Source organism: Diabrotica undecimpunctata, chromosome 2 (assembly GCF_040954645.1).
Source record: "Diabrotica undecimpunctata isolate CICGRU chromosome 2, icDiaUnde3, whole genome shotgun sequence".
Classification (NCBI taxonomy): domain Eukaryota; kingdom Metazoa; phylum Arthropoda; class Insecta; order Coleoptera; family Chrysomelidae; genus Diabrotica; species Diabrotica undecimpunctata.
Genome location: NC_092804.1, coordinates 10,084,403 through 10,098,853, shown reverse-complemented (window position 1 = coordinate 10,098,853; position 14,451 = coordinate 10,084,403).

Here is a 14,451-nt window from a genome sequence, read left to right as displayed (position 1 = left end):
AGAATTCATCCCAAGTGAGTGCTGTCAATAAAAGCCAGGTAATGTCCGAGTCGACAAAGTTAATGATTCTAGTAAATCCTATCCACGATGGGTGAAGGCTAGTCTCCAGTGCCTTGTATCTAGACTCTTTTATCCTTGTCGACGACAACCCATTTTGTATTTGAACGGTCCGCCACTGCAGCCCAGCCAGCCAGCTAGTCGGTACAGACGACAGATGACAGAATGACATTCCATCACCAGCCGTTGAGAAGCATAGAACTATTTGTTATTGTTTTCATATTTTTGTGCAAATTCATAAATAAATGCAGTATTTTAGACTATTAATTAATTTCAATGAATACAGTCCACTACAACAATAAACAATCCTTATTAAAACTATAAGGATACGAATACGATTGCAAAGATAGGAACATGGAATGTCTAAACAATATTTAACGTATACGCATTGCGAAGAAATTAGAAGATTAAAACATGGACGTAATTGCCTTGCAAGAAATTAGATGGGAGGAAAAAGCAAAGTGCTGCATTTATACTAAATAAAAAAACTAGAACCTTATAAGAATTTGATCTAGTGAACGAATAACTATTTTGAATGCATTTAAAAGGCAAATTCACACTAACAGGACAATTATAAATGCATATACCCCACTGAAGAATCTGAAGAGAATATTAAAGTCCACAAGGAAGCTAAGTTCCTGTAGTTGGCTGTATACCATATAATAAAAAATTTTCCAATAAAATCCTTTATAAAAAGGTATATAAAAAACCCCGTCGGGCTATGTTAAAAAGACAAAACGTTTTCGGAATAAGTATTCCATCATCAGTGTCCTAAAATATTTAACCACTTAATTAAAAAGAACATGAAAAGATTTAAATTTTGACTAAGGTTAATGTGAAATGTGGTTAATACTTACAATATATTACATGAATGTAGCCACTAAATATGAGGGTAAAAACCCTTTAAAAATTAATATGTGAAGTTTAGTTTACATTATGTCGTGTTTACAAATAGGATGGTAAAGTTACCGTTGGATTGGTAACATGGCGACATATGACTCTACATAAAGTTGCAAGTCCTGAGACGGTATGTCTACGAGGACTTTATTAAAGCAACTGATTGAAATGACAATCTCAACAGGTTATGACGGAAGTCATGACAGAGCAGTCAGTGTAACTGTATGTGTCTATTTAAGACAGAAGCCACCGTTAATATATGAAGTAATATATTTAAATTGTGAAAGTTGAAATAAAATTAAAAAATTTTAACAGTATCAACCATCAATGTTGTTGTTTTAAGTTATGTATATGAGATGAAATTATAATGAGAAAATTATGTGATTATAGTTAGGCAACCAACTATACAGTGTGAAGTAGTGTGATGAAAAAGATTCTAATATAAGGCCCTTTATGTTTCAATAACATTTGGTACCTGGAAAATGGAAACTAGACACTACAGAGCCTAATATAATTGAGTTATAAGTCAATTTTTACATGAACTTTATATTACAATAGTTTTATTTCATTCATTGAATAACATTCTCACATTAAATATATTAATTCCTATACTTTTCAAGAACCAAACTTTCCACCTGTGTCTAGTTTCCATTTTCCAGGTACCAAATGTTATTGAAACATAAAGGGCCTTATATTAGAATCTTTTTCATCACACTACTTCACACTGTATAGTTGTTTGCCTAACTATAATCACATAATTTTCTCATTACAATTTCATCTGATATACATAACTTAAAACAACAACATTGATGGTTGATACTGTTAAAATTTTTTAATTTTATTTCAACTTTCACAATTTAAATATATTACTTCATATATTAACGGTGGCTTCTGTTTTAAATAGACACATACAGTTACACTCATGATACTATGAATAACATAGTATCATGGTTACACTGACTGCTCTGTCATGACTTCCGTCATAACCTGTTGAGATTGTCATTTCAATCAATTGCTTTAATAAAGTCCTCGTAGACATACCGTCTCAGGACTTGCAACTTTATGTAGAGTCATATGTCGCCATGTTACCAATCCAACGGTAACTTTACCATCCTATTTGTAAACACGACATAATGTAAACTAAACTTCACATATTAATTTTTAAAGGGTTTTTCCCCTTATATTTAGTGGCTACATTCATGTAATATATTGTAAGTATTAACCACATTTCACATTAACCTTAGTCAAAATTTAAATCTTTTCATGTTCTTTTTAGTTAAGTGGTTAAATATTTTAGGACACTGATGATGGAATACTTATTCCGAAAACGTTTTGTCTTTTTAACATAGCCCGACGGGGTTTTTTATATACCTTTTTATAAAGGATTTTATTGGAAAAGAATATTAAAGATTATTTCTATGACCTGCTCTAACAAAAATGCAATACTGGGAAAAGAAGACCATTATAGTGTCTCCTGAACAAGTTCCATTTTAACAGGGCAATATTTTGGATTACATCTGTAACTTTTTTTATTCTATAATATATCTTTTTATTTCTTCATTGGACTTGCGATCGCTGAGCTTAATTTTATTAACTACAAAACTATATTCATTCTAAGTCCTCCAAGTACCTAATAATAAACGAAATAAAGATAGGAAACGAAACTCAATACTTATTGTAAATATACATTATACGATATAATTTGAAGTGACGACTGACCGCACGATCCAAAAATCAAACAAGTTTGATGTTCTCACGATCGTAAATATTTCCAGTTGAGAAGAGTTCATCTTCGTATTTCACGAATGTACTTGTTTACACGAAGCGTGGCTTACGAAAGCGTGGTTCACGTTCGGGATTCACTACCCATGTCAACGCAGCTTAATGGGGAATTCAGAAAATTTAAAAACTATTGATGAAAGTTGATTACACGAAAGCTCGCATGGGGCTTTCGTATAATAGAAAGGACAAACTCAAAGCTACCAATTATAAAAATTGCCAGATAGACACTTTTGATAGGCATACAAAAGACAGATGCACAAAAACAGAAAAAGATAGGAGGACGAGATAATATTAGAAAGTTTAGGAACAGAGAAATATGGAAATAAGAAAGAAAAGAGATCAAACTGATTGCTCGGACAATAGAATTTTCTCAGAAATTAGAAATAGAAATTTCAATTTCTCAAATGTGAAACTGTGTCATGCCTTTTAACGTATTTTCCAATTTCGTCTAAACTTTCTACCGGACTTTTACCAGGCGATCCAGATATTGCCAGAAAAAATGAAGTAGGTATCGATAAAAGAAAATAGGCTAAATTACTATAATTAAAAAAAACATTTTCTAGGTATTTTTATTGCGTCTAAAGTTACTTCTACTTCGAAATTAGCTTTAAAATACAATTTCTTCTCGTTTATATATTTAGTTAAATCACTAATTACAAACATGTAATTAAACAATTAAAAGTACTATTGTACAACGCATTTGTAACCAGAAGCAGAATCTCTTCCTAGGAAATTTGACAAACTTAATTTGCAACTTTAAATTAAGTCAGATTCTTGTCTGCAACTGGAGGGAAATTTGGTTCAACAGTCCGAATGATGTATTTCAGCTTATATTATATTACTAAAACTAAATTTATTGCGTTGAGTAAGATGATAAATTTACATATATCACCAATATTCTTATTCAAAACAATTATAATCATCACGTGACCAAAACACAGTGGCAATTTTCGTACTTGGGCCAAAAATACGCACAAAAATCAGCTATTTTATCACGAATAAAACAATTCTCACAGACATGTGTTATATATTGTCTGCAAGTTGTGTACCGTACTGTGAGAGGTTTCTTCGTACAGTTCATGCTTTTTATTTTAATAAGGTAATTCCTACCCTAGACAAAAAATTTTCTGCAATAAATACTGAATTTATTTATGGTAAGTACAACAGGAATTCAGCGTTGATATAGAAACCTAAAATCAAAGTGAAACTGGAACAAACCATGAAGTGGAAATATCCAGGAGTGGCTAGTATACCTGTTGAGTACAAAGCACGTGGTGTTCGTGTGTATTAAGGTATAAAAAAAAGGTATTTTTATACCTTAATACACACGAACACCACGTGCTTTGAAACCTAAAATCATTACATGGCGTCGCAACTATCTGGGTAAAATTATCTATTATTTAGACGAAACTTGGGTCAATGCTGGACATACTGTTAAAAATGTGTGACTGACACATCCCGGGAAAGGACAGGTAAAGGACAGCAACTCATAGTGACCCATATTGGAAGTAACTTTCTAAAAAACAGTGGATTAGTTTTTTTTATCAAAAAAGTCGCTATTATGATAAGGATATGAATACAAATCGTTTCGTACAGTGGTTTCGATATGTTCTGCAACGTGTTAAAGATAACTGCGTCATCGTTATGGACAATGCATCATACCATAGTCGCCGAAGTGAACAAATTCCCACTTCAAACAGCCGAAAGGCTGAAATACAAAAATGGCTGCGGGAAAAAATATTTCGTCTATGAGAATGCAGTTAGGGTAGAGTTCATGTGTTTAATCAAACAACATCACCCTAATCATATCGATTACGTAGTGGATGGAACGGTCAGTGCTCGTGGTTTTACTGTTTTAAGACTTCCACCATATCACTGCAAAGTGAACCCGATTGAGCTAATCTGGGCACAAACAAAGGGTTATGTGGTATGTCACAATTTAACTTTTAATATCGAAGTTATGAAACGTCTGCTAAATACTTCTATTGAAGAGGTTACGCCATTAGCATGGCAGACTGCTATTTCCCATGTACGGAAGGTTGAAAAACGAATATGGGAGTTAGATGTTTATGTTGATACTGTAATCGAACCCGTAGTTATTACGTGATAGACGACAACAGCAGTTATAGTGAGAGTAATGATAATCTTTCTTAATTAGACATATTAAGCTGTGAAAATTATTAAAAGTAAGCACTAATATAAGAAAAAAATATTATAATATATTATTAGTTCTGATGAATCTAATTACAAGCGAATATTCTACAATTAGCGAATAGAGTCTACAATAACATGATCTATTATTTGTACTGTAAGTCTGTCTTGAGAATTTCCAGATGCCTTTGTATATATCTTTCCGAGCTAAGTTAAAATTATACAATCGATTAAAAAAAACTATGAAAAAAATAAGATTTTTAAAAAGCATCAAAAATATTTAAAATTCGTTATTTGTCAAGCTCCAAATTTTTTCATATTGTTGGGCTGTTTCATACCATGCAAGTTAAAGGTTTACAGCGTAAACTGTATTACAATTCTTTATTTGACGGAATTTTCAGTTTTTATTGACGCTTGCAAAATAAAAATATTGTATTGTTGTTTCTTTATTTTGCTTTGTAAACACATTTTGGCAAAATGTCAGGACATTGATTAATTCAGCTGTTAAATAAACTAACTCGGTTAATTGACACTCAAGAGAATTAAATTTTTCTCGGAAATAAACTTTGAAACTTGATAATTGCGTTTCGTTCTGTTTACTGCCGTCAACACAATACAACTTCTTGTCGATGTATAACTTCTTCCAAATAAACACGTTTTGGCATGCAGTTGCTAGTACTTTTTCTATAGATAGACTTAATAATTGAATATCCCTCTAAAATAAAAAGAAAATACTAATTTAAATATCTTACATCTTTAGGTATATGTCGACCTCCGCTCTTTATCTCAGTAGAAACAATATTAATGTGAATGAGAACTTATTTTATAAACTAGATCTAATATATCATTTTTATTATTATAAGCAGACAAATAATTTTCTACTGTTACAATGTTAGTGACCGCAAAAAAACACCTTTTCTTACACGCCACCAATAATCGAATTCAAAATTTCCTAGAATTCATGAAGAGCACGTGATTTTGGCTACATTTGACCACTTACGGCGCGTGATTTTTGATTTACAGTTTCATTTAATATTTGCCAGACTTTAGTGTATCTTAGTTTCCATGTTGGAGCAGTCGCTGTTTCTGTTTTTCTTGTTCCTGTTCCTAAAAACAGTTTTTACATCTAAGTCTCTTGAACAGCTCTGTTGCAACAGTAGCAAGGTGTATCGATAGTAGCAAGGTGTATCGATGATATTTCTTAACAGTTACTTCTAGAATTCTTGAATTTAAGTTTTACTGGCACAACCTCAAAGCTGATTACCATACATCCAGATGGATTTCAATATCTGCTTATAGAGGAGCAGTTTGTTATGTGTAAACGTCTTAATCTTTCTACCTAGCCGCCAATACTTATAATCTTTACCTACAATCTTTATAGTTACTTATAGTTTGTTATATATTATTTATATATTTATATTTTATACGAAGCTCTTCACTTTTGTTTTTAATATGGGCTTTGCAGTGAATGTCATTCACCCAACAACGTGGGATTATATTCAGGGAGTCCAGATGTGAATCTGATCTACAGATGTTTACAATGTACTGTTAGCTTTTCTTACCTTCATGGATTTTTCAAAAAAATAATAGTAATAAATAATTCATGGTACAAAATAATACTAAATTAATATACAATAAAGTTGCAGAAGTACAGAGACAAGATTAGGAAAATCGGTTTTACCAAAAATTAAAATAAGGACCAAATCGCACTTGGTTTACAAGAAGCTACTCACACAGCTTTTATTTAAATAATGAATGTTTGTAAATAATATTTGTTAATGAAAAGATGAAAGTTAATGAAAGTTCTAAAAAGTGCAATTGTTGAAATCGTTGTTCCTTAGAGGAATTGATTGCATCGGTAGTTAGCTTTAACCACCGATCAGGAAAATGTTGTGGAAGATAGCCCGTAGATTACTCTACTTTGAAGATAATTGGAGCTAATATTAATAGTAAGACCACTTACAGTAACTCTAGTTGATGTTGCCTCTTAAATCGTACTGAATTTATACTGTACTCAACTTTAGTACAGAGAAAGAAATACGTCCAAATTCTTAAACGACGCAACCAAAAAGTCCGTCGTATCTCTTAGACTACCAAACGAAAAGTGATCCTCTCTTCCTCAAATTAGACAAACTATCACCTAGAACTGAATCATCCTCATTTAAAGAACTCCCTCTTAACAAGAACCGACTCATTATCATTTTCGTCTTAAACACATAACAGTATTTTTTAAAAAGGGAAGCAAAAAGTCAAATAACTGTGCCATATTGAGGGAAAGGTTCTCTTCGAAGTAACGCTATTTTCAAGAAGTTTAACAAATTTTATTACTCTCTTCCTAGCGCTATAAAAAAGGGACCTAGACGTTCTTTGTTCTAAAAAAAAATGACGATTGCTCTCAAATTTCTAACAAAGCAGCCATCAAGTAATCTGCATGTTTCAGTACTTCTTTTAAGGAATAAAAAAGCTGAAAGATACCGGAAGAATTAGGTCTATAAAGAAACAAAATTCTAAAGTACCGTTACCTTCTCATAAAAGACTATATCGGCACCTCTTGTACCAAATAGATTACAATAATAGCTATATAAAATATGAGATTCTAGGAGAGGAAGATTTTTGGATACGGCCATTGGCGTAGCTGCGGTAATTACAAAGAGTTTTTAAAATTAATCTTAAAATTAATTTTAAAAACTTATTAAAAATAACTCCAAAATAATTATAATTAAAAAAGTCCTAAATTGTGGGTGGCAAATTCATTTGTCTCTAAGAAATGAACCAAGACATATTTTGACATGAAACAAAAAACACAATGCTTAGGAGACATACTTGCAATCGAAAAATAGGGTTTTACGAAAATTTGCAAACGAAATTATTCCACAGGATGTTTCAAAGTTAGGATAATAAAACCACGTTTTAATTAACCCCGTACTTTGAATTTGACCAAAATTTTCTGCGTTGCGTTTTTTTTGCATCTGAGTGTAGTATCTGTTCTAAAGCTAATTACAATTTAATACTTATTCTCATTTCTGTTTTATTTCTATATATAATCAAGAAATACGTAAATTTTAGGTAGATATTAAAATTGTCATAAACCAAACTACACTTTGTTGATTGAATCTCGAGTTTCATTAAATTTATGCATTCGAAAATATCGGCGAGCAGTAATCACGACCCACTGTCTATTCGTTTAGGAAACAATGAATCGTTTCCATAACGCCCCCTAATTAGAGGATCACTTCCAAGAATGCTGGAACTTCCAAAGTTTCATTAATTTTGAATTTTAACCTAATGTTAATTAATTTGAAATTCTCCAGACCGTAATAGATTTTATAATGGTTGTGTTATACAGCTGAAACTTGAACTGCAAACCGATGTTATTTGGTTGTTCTAGAAATACTTGTTTATACAGTATCGGTTTCAATAGACACCAGCAAATAAAGAGAACTAACTCTCTAGGAAAATCAATACAATTTTGCGTGTTGTTGAATTATTTGTCGATTTTTTAAGAGAAGAAAGAGTTAAATTCTAAATAATCTATAATCATTTTACATTATGCTACAAACTGCAAAAATGAAAATACTCAGCAGAATTACAGATGAGAACAAAATGTAATGTACAGGGCAATAGATGCAGTGACAATCTTTAATAGACGCAACAATCCGCCAATGAACAAGCAAAATTGCGTATATAAACGAAGAAGAAGATGAAGTACTTAACTGAAAGATACTTCAGAATTGTAACGATATTATTTTGCCTACCATAGGGTAGAAAATTGGGGCTATATGGGGATAGAAAATTGGGGACAGAAACTATGGGGGAGAAGATAGGGCAAGCAAAATAAACGCTACTATGCGAACGGCACTCAGGGGGTTGCTGGAGAGCTGGGGTCGTGGATAAGTGAACGACAAGGGTTCGGATTCGGGCAGCTACAAAAAAATGAAATAAAGGGGTTACTTACGTAAATCTCCTGGAACAAAAACGAAACAAAGACAAGAAGAAATACCTCTAGCTATTTAAATGGGACGCCACTTCGAGAAAACTTCCTGCTAGAGGAAAGAAAGTTTCTTCCTTCCTAAAATAAAGAAACACAAACAGGTTAGGAGATTTTTCCAAAAATAAATAAAAAATGGATCAGAGAAACAAATCAAAACGTTTATTTTTGTCTCATACAAACAGTTATCAAACATACAGATTGCACAAAAATTATTAAAAATTGCAAAATACAAAATTAAAAAAAAAAATTACATGTGTTGTCTGTTTACAAAGGAAATTGCTACAAAATTCTTCGAAATGATTCCTAGGTTATCTTATTAATATGGCTAAATTAAAAATTAAGGATATCCTTGTTCATGAAAATATATAAGATTTAACTTTTTCTATAAAACATCTTTCTATACAAGCAAATTAAAAATTGTCACAACAAAACAAATTAGAGTTAGCTGTCATATGTCAACATTCAATTCGGATGACAAAGAAACAAAAGATTGACAGCAACCACGCGCAGTTTTACAATATAATTTTAATTATTACAGATTCTTAAATTTAAATGAAAGCAATTATTACTTTTAGCAAAAAAATGTCTGTCTGATTTGGAAAAAAATTGATATATGGAATGTTACCTTATTTTCACTTATTTCACTAAAAAAAACTTGCTACATCTCTGGGATTGGAACTAACCGGACAAATTCTCCACAGGAACAAAGGAAACCATTTCCATACTTCAGGAAAGACGATCTAAGACGTAAATGGGGCTGGATCAAGCAGGCAAACGACAACAAAGCTGGTGGGACATCCTATACAATCACCTTCCAAAATGTCCTCAGTTCCGGTGTACAGCACAAATCTTATGATGATTTAGGTTAATCTATTCTAATCCGCCATATTACGGAGAGTAATTACCACTTTTTACCGGTCTTGAAACTTAAACCATTACACAATCAACACAACACAAACCAATTTTGTTTGTTTTGTTTGTTTTTGTTTGTTTGTTTTGTTTGTTTGTTTGTTTGTTTGTTTGTTTTTTTTTTGTTTGTTTGTTTGTTAAAAAAACAAAATTTGTTTAATTTACTAATGTTTGTATTTTGAGAACGATTTCCGAAGTGGAAATTGAAACGTCAATAAATGTATTTTAACCTTTAATTGTGGTTTATTCCCATTTAAATATTAATTAATTTATTTAGTATATAAGTAAAAACTTTGTACGCTGTGCAAAGAGGGGTCATGCCGCGATAATGTTCGCATTTTGTTTTATCCTCTTTTTATGGATTGGGCATATAATCCTGGTTTTCCAGTCGCTACGGATATTTTCCTCAATCCAAATCTTGTTCATAAGCAAATGCATTTGTCTTACTAGGGGTTTACCACCTAATTTATATAGCACAGAGGGGACGTTGTCAATACTTTAAGCCTTGTTATTCTTCTGTGCTCGTGTGCTCTTTATTTTCTTGTGCCCCTAGAAGAGTTTGTAAATAGGTTCTCCAGACTGATTTTGTTTCTTTTGGATCACTGGTTATTGCCCTTCTTGATTTCTACATAGATTTGTTCGAGGTTTATATACTTCTCTTAAATTGGGTAGATATCTATACGCTTACCTTATATCGTTGCTCTGGAGATTTTCTTCCATTTTCTTTATATTACCGTTCTGGTATTTTCTTTTCACTGTTCGGCATATTTTATCGGCCCTCCGTCTTGCATCTTCGTAGCTTGCTCTTAGGTTCTCTGGTTCTTCTTTCCATATATTTCTTGTGTTCTTCATTTCTTCTCTGTATGGCCTTTTTACACTCGTCATTGAACAATTCTCTTTTCTTTAATTCTTGTTTTGCCTATGATCTTTCTTGCTGCGTCAATTATTTTTGATTTGATTTCTTCCCAATGTTCTTCGGTGCCTAGACTACCAGTATTTGTCAATGTTTGTCTTATTTCTGTCTCATAGTTCTGTTTGATATCTTGGTGTCTTAATTTTTCTATATATAGTTGTTCTGTTGTTTGTTTTTGTCTGTCCCTCCTGTTTCTTTGAATTTTGCATCTGTATTTTATCTGTAGTAGTGAAAAATAATTTTTTTTTCTTTAATATTCTTCATTGAATTTCTGGTTCTTCTGTTCCATCCGTGTTTAATGTAACTTCCAGATATGTGAAACTTTCACCATGCTCGTCTTCGGCTCTTTACATCTTGTATGCTTGTTGCGGTCCTTTTGTCTATCAATTGGGTTGGCGGTTGTTTCACCAGGCATAATCGAATATTTACTCCAACTATAATTACCACATAAGATAAGTGGTCTCTCTTTTGTGCTGATAATTTTGATGAGTTGTGTCAATTAATTGTTCTTATATTTACTTCCATATACATTTCATTTGTGGCCGTTTTAATTAATTAACCAGCTAATTCTATATTTTCTACATAAATAGTCTATACAGAGAAAAACGAGAAGATCTTAAACTAAAATACAAAAAATGTACCTACTGCTTGCTTGTAAGAAACAAGCCAGCAAGATACAACGCTTTCAACAAAGTATTAAGGAGCAACGTCTATGCCCCTTGTTACGTTAAACAAAGGTGAATTCACCGAGACTTAAAAATGGAGACTTATGAAGTCTCTAAACTATTATGGTATATACAATAGTTGATGATTTATACAAAAATAATAACAGAATTAATACATATTAGAGAAACTTAAATAAATAGTCATTCACTCATTACATTAACAAGAAACTAACAAGCTACGAATTTGTGCTAGTTAATTACCGTGATAACTTGTATTAACTTATGAACTAAACAACACCTCGTACAACTCCCGCATTCAAAACTTCCCAGAATTACTGCAGCTGTTCCAAATCGTTTTATTAAATTTAGATGCCCTAAGGGTACGATTCACCACGTCAAGGAATCTTTTAATGCAACTCAATGCGGTTCTTAATATCCAAACGAGCATTTTCAGATCCGACGTAGTAGATCTCCAACGACAAGCTATGCATAACGCAATCGTTCGTGAAGTTAGATTGCAATACGCTGGAAAGCTCGTTAATTTTATTATTTTGTTGCTAGAGAAATCTAGTTTTCCAGAATCTAGTTGCAATAAGTCGATGACTAAATTATTAACATATTGAACGATATTGAATATAAATATGACGGAGATATTTTTTAATAACATGAAAAGTCTAGCGGAGGATTTCAAGATAATCGAATAAACATAGTAGGTATATATAACAAAGATTATATTGTCCAAACATTTTTTAGAAATGTTTGGACAATAGAAGAATAGAAAATTTTTAAAAGTTTCTATTTTTTTATTCGGAAGAAAAGTTTAGTTAAGAAAACAAAAATAAAGCATTACTAGCTGAGATAAAGGAATTTATGAAAGGAAAAACTATTTTTAAAAGAGATGGCTGACAACTAAGCTAGCCCAACCTAGAGAAGAATACCAAGCCAAAAATAGGAAACTACAGAAATCAATAAAAATAGAAAAGAATAGGTTTTGGGAACAAAAATTTATTCGTACTGAAAACCTGCTAGGAGTAGCTCAATCACAGTATATTGCTAAAGAATTCTTTCTTTTTCTTCAAGTGTCCTCTCCGCTACGGAGTTTGGCAATCATCATTGCTATTCGTATTTTTGAAGCTGTTGCTCTTAATAATTGGTTAGATGTGCACTGGAACCAGTCTCTTAAATTGCGCAGCCAAGGTATACGTCGTCTCCCCACGCTTCGTTTGCCCTGAATCTTTCCTTGGATAATTAACTGGAGCAATCGGTACTTTTTCCCTCTCATCACATGACCAAGATCTTCCAACTTTCTTCTCTTGATGGTGATCAACAGCTCCCGTTCTTGTTCATTCTTAGAAGAAAAATGAACAAAAACAAATTCAGAATTCTTTATAAAGCAATATACTGTGGCTCAGTCAACAGAGACATAGCATACTGGCAAGCATAAGGGTATATTTATTGATTTTGATTAAAGACTTTCTATTAGTAAATCGTAATGTATAAACAACTATAAAATTGTCGATAAACTGCATGTGAAAAATATATTTTACTTTTTACTTTACAGTGAACAGAGAATCGTATGTACTTTTAGTGATGTTAAATGAGGCCATTATTTGCAAAACTTGCTCTTTGGTCGAAAGTCATTTTTTGGGAAGTCGAAAAAAACTATTAACGGCCGAGTTCCTGTAAAGGCGGGTACACATATGCGAGCAGAACTGTTCGCGAACCGTTTGTGAACGCTATATTCGTTAATTTGTACGACGGGACGAACCGCTTGCGAGCTGTTCGTTCGTTGCTCGTCAGGAACCACAGCCTGTCGGTTTTTGGGACGAACACAAAGAATGTTCGCAGAACTATAAATTGTGTCTATAAATTGTTTCTGCTAAGTGTGCGATGAGATCATTCGGTTAAACAAAATTGCTGAACGAGCGCGGCTTATTCAAAAGTAACGAGAGAAATTAATAACAGATAATCTAAACAAAATACCGAAATGTTTAGAATAACGAAGTAAATTAATTCTCGGTTTGTTATTGATACTTAGGGTATTGGATAGCCTGAACATAAACATATTTTCAACGAACTCTTCGCGAACAGCTCACGAGCAGTTCGCAAACAGTTCGGCTCGCAAATGTGTACCCACCTTAATGTGTACGTTAAGCTGTAATAATGGGTTCGAGGTGGTTCGAGCGTTCTTGACTACGTCACACTCCTGGGCCAGCTGTCAAATGTCATGCGCAATATCATATCTTGTGTATTCATTGTATCATGGGCTACTACTAATCTAACGTGAAATAAAAACAAGATGGACGCTTTTATTCCTACGTTACTGATCCGTCATGGAACCTTTTTCGCGAACAACGAATCGGACCGATCACGGACATAATTTATTTGATTATTTGTTTGTTAGGCTTGTGTATAAAAGCACAGTTTAACTACAAACTTAGTATAAAATGTATATATATATATATATATATATATATATATATATATATATATATATATATATATATATATTATATATATATATATTATATATATATATACATATATATATATATATATATATATATATGTGTATATTTATATTAAATGGCCAAAAATATGGCCTATAATAATAATAATATAAAATATTATCTATATTTATATATATATACAGGGTTGTCCTTAAGTAATTGTACAAAAAGAAACAGTATAGCGAAAAATAAAACTTTAAATTTAAACTTTAACACAAAGTATTTTTCTTAATATCAACATTTTATTAAAGCAAGTTGGCTTAAATCCTAATATTTTAAAGTGCAGAATCTGCGGTTTCTGTTTGTACAATTACTTAAGGACCACACTGTATATATATATATATATATATATATATATATATATATATATATATATATGTCTTTTTTATACTATGATAAAAGTTTGTTTTTAAGTTTGTTTATTATCTATACGATTTTTTACAATTCAAATACTCGTTACGCAAATTAATCTTAGTAATCAACAAACAAATTTGCTAGAAAACACACATAAAAATCTTAAATTATAGTCTTAACTACTTCCGTGACTATCCACATTAACTTGTCGATGAGCTATCA